The sequence below is a fragment of the Crocodylus porosus genome, unplaced genomic scaffold, assembly GCF_001723895.1.
Source record: "Crocodylus porosus isolate Cpor-Errol unplaced genomic scaffold, CroPor_comp1, whole genome shotgun sequence".
NCBI classification, from domain to species: domain Eukaryota; kingdom Metazoa; phylum Chordata; order Crocodylia; family Crocodylidae; genus Crocodylus; species Crocodylus porosus.
Window position 1 is genome coordinate 11738321 of NW_017728909.1, and position 7104 is coordinate 11745424.

The window sequence follows — 7104 nt, forward strand, 5'->3', positions numbered from 1 at the left end:
GCCAAGCCTTGTGCCTCAATCACCCAATCGGGGAATGGGGTTGGGACCTGCCCCTGCTCTGCCACTGCAGGGTGGGAGCTGGAGAGTGGGTTCCCTGCCCAGCTCTGTGATCATGGAGCTGGGTGGGGAACATGCTGGAGAGGTAGCAAATTTATTCGCAATTAGAGCAGTTTACTGCACAGTAAGTGTGTACACGTGTAGATGCACATGCTTACTGTGTAGTAAACTACTCTACTGCACAGTAAAGCATCTTGTGTAGATGCACCCTGAAGATACTAGATCACAGGCCTAAGTGTTTGTGCAATGATATTACTAGCTTGGGGCTTTCTTGCCTCTCTAATTCATACTTTCCCAAATTTTTCTCTCTTTGTTATCTATTGTTAAGGGCATTCGCTTGAAAATAATCTTCTTTCACCTACAGAACCTACAAAATCTTGAACCTTCTTCCTACTTAAAGTTACACTTTCTCTGCGTCTTATGAGAATACACAACAAGGCCATCCTTTAGTGGAAAGTAGCGCATGCCACTTTGACATGACATCACAAGATATTTTGATGGCATTTGACTTGCTGATTTTCCAGCTTTTGTTGTTCCTATTCTGAAATCCCTGGTGAGTCATGCCCCGTGTGTTGCAGAATAGCTACATACCTAAGCACCTGCTAGGTCTGCAGCTGCAAACAGTATTAATGAATGCCCTGATTATTAAAGAAAACATTCGTATCTTATCTCAGTACCAACCTGATTCAAAAAATGAAGCATTAACAATAGAGCCATTGGGAGCTGGTATAAAGTTTGGGGAAGGAGGGCTTGATATGGCTCAAGTAATGCATCACCCTTTGTTACAGGCAGGAAGTTAAAACACAAGTGGGTTACAACCAGTGATCAAAATCCACCTCAAAAAAATTACTGCTGGGTCTTTCCAATTTCTTAATGATCCTCTGTGTGTCAATAGGAGTTGGTCCTGGAGCTCTGGATGGCAGAAGACTGTGGAAGTGCAAAGAGCAGGAGCTGCTGCTGAGAGGACACTGCCTCTGTTGTATTTCCAGGTAATACCAGCAATTAAAATCAACTTTGCTTTTGCTGTTGATCATCTGCCATTCTTGTGTCCTTTACCTTTCATGAAAGGCTTGTACTTCAGATGACCATAAGCTTCATTATTCCTGTTTCTCAGGCTTTCTGTGATACCTTAGGGCCTGCTATGGCAAAATTACATGTGTGTAACATTAGCAGCTCCTCGTTGGGTCTTATTCTCATTGAGCTAGATTGTTTTTACACCCACAATCGGTAAGGAATGGTATGTAACTGTAGCATGGAAAAGTTACCGAATCATACTTTCAACCCAATCTCATGTCATTCTTCACTTTTCATTATTACAGTATTGCTTAGCAAAGTGCAATAACTCCCAAAGCGAAACAGTTGGGGATCCTGCTTTTCTGAATACCATTATATATCTATAACTTACTGTAACTTGGACTTTCCTCTGATTTGAATCTGAATGAATAGAAAGCATGAACTCATTTCAGTGGTATTTAAGAATCTCTCTCCCCATTTTCCCTATTCCTTCCAAACAGTCATATAAAAGACTCTTTGGTTCACAAGGATGCATGTGAGATGAGAAAGTGGCCTTAGTGCTTCCAAGAGCATTTTCACTGGAAATACAGACAGGAGTTATAAATACAGTCGGACTAGATGATCTGCTCAGGTCCCTTCTGACCCTAGAAACTATGAAACTATCACTCAGCACCTAGCCAGAGGTATTCAGCAATCTACCACTTTCGGCTCCTTGTGTGCGTGCGAGACAGAGATCTTTCCTATAGGACCTATTCAAAGGAAGCCAGTGGGGAGATTCTTGTTCACCTTGGACAGCTTTGGATTGGGCCCATAAATAGTATAAATCTCAAGATTTTACAGAGGGTTTTTAAACAAAAAAGGGGGAGCAGCGGAGCAGGCAAAGGCATGAAGCCCTCGGTGCTCAGAAGTCCTCCAGCTCACATGGAATGCAGAAGCCTTTTTTCCTTGCTAATCCTAGTTCCTAAGACTCAAGGACCCCTTAAAGAATAAGAAGGGGCTTCACTTTAGCAGCCCCCCACACATCCACCGGACTGTGATGCCTCCAGCAGCAGTGACTTCCTCTCTCTATTTTAGGAAAGGAGAGGGAAGACTTTTAGGACTCAGCTCCTGCTTCCCAAAACAAGAGGAAGACGCTGCTGCTACTGCTGCAGGTGCTCAAATGAGAAATATTGAATTTGTGGAGTCCCACTGAAGTGGGGGGCCTCTGTCACAGCATAAGTAGCTTATGGATTAACCTAGCCCTGCTGTGACTATATCAGGCCTGCTCTGCCTCTACTTCACTGGCTCTCCATAGAATAGTGTTGATATTGGTCCTTCCGAGAATGTAATCAAATGCATGCGCTTGGTCATGATCTCCCAGTGCTGAATGATTTGGGCTGTGACTGCCTAAAGCATCCCCCAAATGAGATTCATCTCCTTGGGTATAATTGTGTGATTCTGACATTTTTTTACATTTGTACTAGGCATGTGGAAGCCAAGCTGAGATCACTTTGTAACTACTTATTTATAGGAACAAGCAATTTAGGAGCTTACATCCAAAAGTGACTTGGGGCCAGATGTGAAAGGATATTTAGGTGCCTAAGGACGGAGAAAGTACCCAGAGGGATTTTCAGAAATTTATAGCTCACAGAGGTACTTTTGAAAATCCCACTACGTGCCTATCTGTATCATCAACAGGACTTTTAATTAAGTTCCTAGGTGTCTAATTTGCTTTTGAAAGTGGGAGTCAAGCTCCTAGATCACTTGGGCACTTATGAGACATATGTTTTTTCTCATAATACAAATCTCCATAATTAGACAACACCATGGTCATGTTTGGATCCTCCTTGTTTTAGTCCTTGGGTCAAAACAAGATTTCCACAGCCTCTTTAAATACTCCCAGGGGCTCATTTCACTGCAAGCTAAAGGGAGCATTGCCCTGTGTGTGGATGCAGGACTGGGAACCACTGTTGTAGTCTTAGCTCTATTATGGATTTGCTGTGTGACCTTAGCAAAGTCTCTGATCATCTTTTTGACTTAGCTTTACTGCCTCTGAAAAGGCAGTTCTGTGCATTATATTCAAGTCAAGTTTTCATCAGGGTAAATGAACTCTCTGAGCTCCATGTTGCTATGACAAGCCAGCTACCAGCGCCAGCTCTAATTGAAAGTTAGTTCAGACAATGTTGTGCTATAATACAGCGCATTCAGTGTAGAACAGTGGTTCTCAATCCCGGTGCCGTGAGCTCCTTTTAAGGGTGCCACAGTGTCCCACGCAACATTGGCACTGCTGGATGTGCAAATACTTGCACGATTCACAAGCTAAATCCAAAGCTTTCAAATAGTGTGAAAAACATTCTGCCCTGTTGCAGTCTCTCTGAGTAGTTTGCAACAGAACAATTGCTCTATTATTTTGTAGTCAAAATAGGAGTGAAAGAAGAGCTGGCATGTTGAGGGGTGCCTTGAGTTTAACAAGGGTCTTCAGCCTAAAAAGGCTGAGAACCACTAGTGTAGACATACCCTTAATCTCCTCTTCTAAGACAGGCTCTGTGTTCTCATCATCCTAATATCCCTTCTCTGTACTGGTCCACTTTGAATTCAACTTTCTTTGCCCGATAAAATATATACAGTATTTCAGATAAGGTCTTGCCTGTTCTTTATACTGTGTTATTAATACTTTCCTACTTCTGCTGGAAATACCTCACCTGCTACATGCTAAACTTCACTGTTTTATGACTGTATCTTGTGGGCAACTCCCATTATCCTGTGACAAACTGATACACCCGGGGTTTTCTTCTCCTCTGGCATGTCCTGCTGCTGAGGTTTGCCCCCCTTGAAATTGAATAATTCCAGTATTACCAAAGCTTAGGAGTGTAGTGACTTCCCTCTCACTGCCAAGTCACAGAAGTGATGTTAACTCATGCCAGTTAATGCATGTTACAATGCATCTATTTTTTCCTAGTGAGGCCATGGTCCAAGACTTCAGTTCTGTGTGCCTTCCACATCCAAATACCCACTGAAGCTGGCTGACTTTGGGTGTTGAAGGCAGGTGGCACAATGCCCCTCAATAGAGTCTAGCCTTTACCCCATCCTTTTTACATAAGAGCAGATGAAAGGCATTGCCTACCATGAGAATCCAGAGTCGAGAACCTGCGTGAGTCACCTGTGTACTTTATCGATCTTCTATAAAAGACAAGGATTATTATTACAGCCTACCATAAAAACTGCAGAGAAAAGAAACTGATTAGGAGAGGGAAACAAGTCAACAAGTACTCCAGAGATGCTTCAGACTGCATCTTCTCTTTTACCTGGAGTCTGACATGGCGAAGTCTATCGAGGGATCATCTGCAGTCCCAAGGTAATTCATAAATTTGCAGTTTCCTCTCTTTCTCTTCTTGAGTTTAGTTTCTGTGCTCAATGGGTGTTTTTCTGCCAATTCATTTTACGGCAGGAGAAGAGATGACACAGACTGTGGCTGGCAGGTGCATTTGATTAGTTGCGTTCAGGGGGAGGTGCAGGTGATCACCAGCTCTCGGGATCAGGTGCTTGGCTTTTTTAGGCTGTTCCTCGGGAGCAGTTCCTGGATGAGTCCGTGGTATTCCTTGTGTGAGTAGGACAAGAAGTTTAATCCAACACCTCTCCACACACACACACACACACACAGAGGGAAACAAATGTGATCAGTAACAGGTGCAAAGCACAATTGGAAGTAACAGGTGCAAGACAGTTGATCTAATTGTTTCTTCCTTCTGCTTTGCCGTTCCCTGTTTTAAAAAAATAGGGTTTCTTCTCTCTCTCTCTCTCTGGTTTCAGGGCATCTGAGTCTCACTATTTCCAATATTTCACTGTGACTCAGGCTTCAGGGTTCCCGATTTTAAATCTGATGTAACTTTTCATACAAATGTGAGAGTTCCTTTTCCCGCTCTGTGGAGTTTTATTTGCTTCAGTCACTCGGATTGTTTTGTACAAAAAATCCCTTTTACATGAATGTTAGTGTTTTAAAAAGAATAGGATATAAAGTGCAACCTGCACAAGCTTAGTGACTCGCTCTTTTGATACCTGAGGAAATACCAAAGGCGGTTGATTAAAATATTTATTAAATGTATGTCATCCAGATACAAATGCAATGATTCCACGCTGCTTTTACATCCTGGGAGAAGCTGCAGCCTAAATAGTGTACAAGAACCAACACATTAACGGGGCAAGGAAGGAAATTTAAACATGAAGTGTGAATATATAGATATAAATGTCTATACATATATAAGAACAGAGATCCCTGGGTTCAGCAAAGGGGGAGAAAAAAAGAGACTTGACCTCCCTGTTGTTTAATGGAGGCTCACACCTGGGATTCTTTCAGTTATATTTTTTCCAGTAACTACATGTTTTAATTTTTTAACCTTGCCTTCAAGAGTAGAGGATAATCTTGGGATCAAGACATTGAAATGGGCAGCAGGAGATCTGGATATGGTTTCTACCTCTTGCATAGACCCTCTACCTGATCTTGGGCGAATCACTAATTTAAACAGTCTTCAGAGAAGAGACTGCACTGCAGAGTTCCCCTCTCTTCTTCCCAGCTAACCCCAGGCTAAAAGATTATACTCACTCTGCCTCTTTCCCTGGCCTCAGTTCTTCCCTGTGAAGTCATATGTGAAGAATCCCACCCCTCCTCCACACAAACAGCCTATAGCAGTGGTTTTCAACCCATGGTCTGCAGACCCTGGGGGTCCACAGACTATGCCTAAGGGGCCCGCGAAAGATGACTGTGATCAATCAAAAGTATGAGAATACCAACACTGACTATTTAAAGGGGTCCGTGCCTCCATTTGAAATCTTTTAGGGGTCCACAAATGAAAAAAGTTGAAAACCACTGGCCTGTAGCATGAAGGGTGGGGCACAGTGGTCGATGTTTGAAGCCCCTTAGATTTGGGGAGAAATCAAACCACTTGGGCAACTGCTCTAAGCACCGGCCTACAGTTTAAATGGGGATGGCGGGGGTGGTCACTCTTATCACAGTATGAAAAGAAAATGGTGACTACCAGCATCTTTTTGCAGAGCCTGATGCCTGAGATGTGCCCTTGTGAATGCCTCGGGGGATCAAGGAGTAAGAACACCAGTTTCCCAGATCCCAATCAGTTTGACGCATGAGCTAGGCATGGAGCTGCTCAGTGTCCTCCGGTGCTTCTGGGCATGCTCAAACGCAGAACTTGAGGGCCGCAGGGAAACGTAACCTCAAACACTGAGGCTCCAGCATTGGAGTGGGAGTCTTCAGCATCACAGTTTTGGATGTAGGCATTTAAACTCTTCTTAAGTCCCACTTCAGGCAGCCAAGTCCCTTTTTTTAGATTTGGCCTTTAACTTCTCTGTGCTTTACTTCCCTGGCACTGGGATAGCAGGACTTGCCTCTCTTAGGGATCTGGAGAAGATATGACCACAAGATGCTTAGCTACTCTGCAAGCATTTAGGTTCATTTCACTGTATTTCAGCAATAATTCACAGTGCGATCCCTTGTCGATCTTCTTTTGCAGCATGGCCAATGACAGTAACAGAACACTGCCCAGCATGTTGGCTTCCAGCAACGCAGGTACTTTCCTTTCCTAAAGTATTTTCTTATGGGTTTACAGTGGCTTATGCATGTATTCATTTGTATGGCAGTGGTGCTCAAAAGGCTCGATCAGTATCTAGCCGTCATTGATCCACTTGTGTGAAAGCAAAGAAAGACTCGGTCACTCACCTCAAAATTGAAGTATTCCAGGGCAGGTAAGTGATGGGTAAAAGGATGTGGAGTATGTTGGCAGAGTGACTGGCAGAGACATGCTCATAACACCTCATCCCCAGGTGGGAGGAGAATGAAAACGAGGGACTTCAGCCAAACCCCAGACCCTTAGTCAACTTTGGGTCAGGCCCAAAAGCCAGACTGGATAGAGTGAGGCTGAGGGGCTGACAGCCTGTCATGGCAGGAGAAGGGTGGGATGAGGGGTCTACTAACCAATGTCAATGCAACAAACAAAGGGTGTGTTCCAGAAATCAATTGTCCAAATTGAATGAGTGATAATAACA

The 7104-nt window shown here is 43.6% G+C and overlaps 1 long non-coding RNA gene across 1 annotated transcript; it reads left to right on the forward strand.

Moving 5' to 3' along the window:
* Positions 1-809: 809 nt before the first annotated feature.
* Positions 810-6638, forward strand: LOC109308189. The gene is made up of 3 exons (XR_002100522.1): positions 810-1046; positions 4259-4405; positions 6573-6638. It is a non-coding gene; the product is annotated as an uncharacterized LOC109308189 (long non-coding RNA).
* The last annotated feature ends 466 nt before the right edge of the window (positions 6639-7104 follow it).